Source organism: Helianthus annuus, chromosome 16 (genome assembly GCF_002127325.2).
Source record: "Helianthus annuus cultivar XRQ/B chromosome 16, HanXRQr2.0-SUNRISE, whole genome shotgun sequence".
In the NCBI taxonomy this organism is placed as follows: domain Eukaryota; kingdom Viridiplantae; phylum Streptophyta; class Magnoliopsida; order Asterales; family Asteraceae; genus Helianthus; species Helianthus annuus.
In genome coordinates this window covers 196,557,348-196,561,319 of record NC_035448.2, presented here as the reverse complement: position 1 = coordinate 196,561,319, position 3,972 = coordinate 196,557,348, and the positions used below count along the sequence as shown (strand labels likewise).

At 40.6% G+C, this 3,972-nt stretch overlaps 1 non-coding gene across 1 annotated transcript; it reads right to left on the bottom strand.

Annotated features, from left to right (window-relative positions):
- Positions 1-2,644: 2,644 nt before the first annotated feature.
- Positions 2,645-2,750, bottom strand: LOC118488662. The gene has a single exon (XR_004885206.1). It is a non-coding gene; the product is annotated as a small nucleolar RNA R71 (small nucleolar RNA).
- Between the last annotated feature and the right edge of the window lie 1,222 nt (positions 2,751-3,972).

Below are 3,972 nucleotides of genomic sequence, written 5' to 3'. Positions count from 1 at the left end.
GATTTTCTGACCCGTTTTCACAAAAACTTGTTGATTTTTGAAAGATCTGGCTACTCAGAGCCGGGGTTATAAATCTGTAGAAAAAACATGATGCACGGTCGTTGACGGGTGGTCCATTAGACAACCCTTTATGATGTTAAAACACAAGTTTATCCCTCATTTAAGTGTGTAATTACCTTGAATTAGATAACTTCTGTTGCTTATGTCTCAGGTGCGGTTTGGTAGCTTAAAGTGGATAAAATGCAGCTTTGGAGGGTTTGAAGATGAACGGGTCGTGTGCGGAACGAAAGAAGAAACAAGGCACACATTTTAGGGGTCCACTGTAAATTACGGTGGCCACTGTAATTTACGGTGGCCCTGAAATGTCAAAAGAACCCACCGTAACTCAGTTTCAAATCACCGTAACACTTTGAACATCACCGTAAATTACGGTGATACCGTAATTTACGGTGGAGGCTGCGACAGAATCGTAACTGCCCTCATTAAGTCAATTTTATGGTGTCTTTTCATCTATTCTCATCATTGGACGGTTTGGGAACTTGCTAGGGGCGATTTTGGCTATCTTGCTTGGTTGTAAACATTTTCTAAACAATTCGTTTGTGTTTTCGATCCGTATGAACATTGAACTTGTTGCTATGATGATTCACCGAGCTATGTGTGGCTAAACTTATGGTGATCATCCTGAATTGAAGGTTTGTCTATGACTTTTGTGTTTAGATTCGTATTTCTAGAATAATAGACTTGCAATGTTTGTTTGTTTATTATGGTGTGTGAATGTTTGTTTGTAAATTGTTGATTGATGTTATAATCATATTCTAAACCCTACGTTCTTGGTGTCGTTGACAATCGAGATATCACGGGAGGGATTAGTGGTGGATATTAATCAATTGGTTATCGGGTAACAACCTCGCATTGTCATAATCCGAGTACTTAGTTCCCTTTTATCGCAACAAACAATTATACACGAATCATGTCTATGCTATTCTTTCTAGTGAATTTAAACACAATTGTCAAAAGCAAACTGGAAATTTAGGATGGTCGCTTGTTCCTAATCTGTTTACAAACTTAATCTTTGATTTGCAATTTAAGTAGTTCATAGTAGTTCGTAAAACCAAAACAAACAACTCTTGAATTTTAATTTCTGCAATTTAGTTTAATTTTATTTTAAGTGCAAAGCTATAAAATCACACTTTTTCCACATACTCCCTGAGTTCGATACCCACTTACCGCTAACTATTAGTTGTAATTGGATTAAATTTGATTGTGACCACGACATCACGTCAAATTTTGGCGCCGTTGCCGGGGAGTAGTGCGCAACGTGTGTTAGTTTAATAGTTTTGTTTTGTTATTTTCGGGTTTACGCTGGTTGTGTTTAGTGTGCAGGTACTTCAGGTGTATGCATACTAGGGGCTCTCACAGGTCATCACCGCTATCGTTTGATCCGGAAATTGAAAGAACGCTAAGGCAAAACAAAGTTTTAGTACGGGAAAACAAGATTATTGGTTCACCCACTTCACCCATCACACCGAGAAACATCATGGCTGATTCACAAATTCCACCTACAACGGGTCAAACGACCTCATCCTTTATACCTACTTCCACTCAACCATCACCAAACACCACTTTACCTAATACCAGTGTCGAATTCACACCAACCAATGTCACTCAACCGATCACTACCCAAGTCGAACCCGCCATTACCCTTAACCCTTCTACCACAATCCCACCATTATCCCACTTCTTTCCCCCAACTACGGGTCAATCATCATCTAACTTCACAATTGCACCAAATTCAACTATTGTGCATGCTATGCCCTCTTTTAGACCACAACACCAATCGGGTTTTCAGTACTCGACTCTCCCATTTGGGCAATCTTCGGGAATTCAAGGAGATGGGTATGATGAAGGATATGAGGAGTTTGAAGGTTTTGATGAAGACGGGTATGCTTATGGGGATGATGGAAATCAAGGGGAATTCGGATACATGCAAGGTCAAATGCAAGTAATGCCAAGTGTTGGTGGAGTACAACAACAACAACAACTCATACCACAACACATTCGGCTAAGACCACAAGGGCCACAAATGCAACGCCCTACACCATTGCAACAAGTTCGACCGCAACACGTACAACCACAATTCCAAAGACCAATTCAACGCCCACAGATGCCACAACAACAGTTTCAACAACCAATTGCACCACAAGGGCATGTACCAAGGCCAATGGGTCCTATTCCTCCAAGGGGTAGGTTCGGTGTACCAAGGAGGCATCTTAGAGAAAATGTGAGGGGCATTGAAGCGCATTTTAAGCCGGTAATCACTCATAATCCTTCACCGGTAGTCATTCCTCACAATGATCAAGGGAGGACATTTGAAGTGAGGACTAACTCATTGCAAAGCTTGCCAAAATATAAGGGTTTAGCAACGGAGGAGCCTTACTTTCATTTGAGGCTTATGACTCGATTTGCAACACTCTTGGGAGTCAAGGATTCTCAGCCGATGATATTAAATTGGTATTATTCCAATTTTCTTTGGAAGACAAGGCGAAAAAGTGGTTCTACACATTACCTTCAGCATCTATATATACATGGGGGGAAATGCAACAAACCTTTTTGGATGAATTTTACACTGCTCAAAAGACGAATGATGCTAGAAAAGGGTTGAGGAGTTTCCAACAAAAACATCGTGAAATGTTTCATGAGGCTTTTGAGCGTTTCAATATGATGATCAAAAATTGCCCTCACCATGGAATTGAATTGTGGGAATTAATGAATGCTTTTCACGAGGGGTTGAGTGCTGAAGATGCTCGTGATTTAATGTCTATCACCGGTGGGACTTTTGGTACAAATTACGAGAATGATGATTGGGAGTTTTTGGAGAGTATGGCAACTACATCAAAACGAAAAGCTCAAGCATCAAGGAGAGCACGACCGGCCATTGCCCGACCTCAAGTGCACGCAATAGATGACGGTAATGTTCAAACCACTAACCAAATTTATGATGTTTGTGCATTGTGTAATGAAATAGGTCATGCGGCTGAAAATTGCCAAGGAATGGTGGAAGGGCAATATGAAGAAGTTCATGCCGTTCAAGGTTAAGGAGGGGGTGGTAGAAATTATAACAACATGAATTCTAATACTTACCACCCCGGGTTGAGGAACCACCCAAATTTTCGGTACGGGAACCCCTCAAATCAATCTAACCCGAATTTTCAAGGTAGCCAAGGTAACTTTGGTTCGCGTCAACCTTATAACAATCAAAGTGGGTATAGAGGTGGAAACAATCAAGACTATCAAAGGCAGTACCAAACGGGTCAAGAACAAGGGGGGTCGTCGGGCGGAAATGAAATGATGGATATGTTGAAGAGTATGCAAGCGGAAATGCGAAAGAGAAACCAACTCTATGAAGTCCGAATGCAAAAAGATGAAGTTCGTGACAAGACTATCCAATCACTAACAACCCAAATGGGTCAATTGGCAACCGATGTAGCGGAATTGAAGAAGGGAAAAGGTCAACTTCCTAGCGACACCAAGGTAAACTCTTCACATGGTTCGTCACAAGGTAATGTTAATATTAATCATGTTAGTGTCTTGAGAAGTGGAAAAGAATTTAAAGCCAATTTGTCACCCGAATTGGTTGAGGGGGTGGTTGAGGATATCACGGGTATTGAAAGTGATGAGGAAGTTTCACCGGTAAAATCAAAAGAATCAAATGTTAACAAACCGGGTTTGGGTGAAAATGAAAAAAATGAAAAAATTGAGGGTGAACCGAGTCAAGTCCCGTTTCCATCGGCTTTACTTGACCCGGGAAAGAAAAATTTTATTGCATCAAGAGGTCCCCAAAAAGAAGAGTTGTGGGATATGTTTAAACAAGTTAAAATTAACCTCCCACTCCTTGATGCAATAAAACAAGTACCCGCCTATGCAAAATTTTTAAAAGAGTTATGTACACAAAAAAGGTAAAACAAGAAGAAA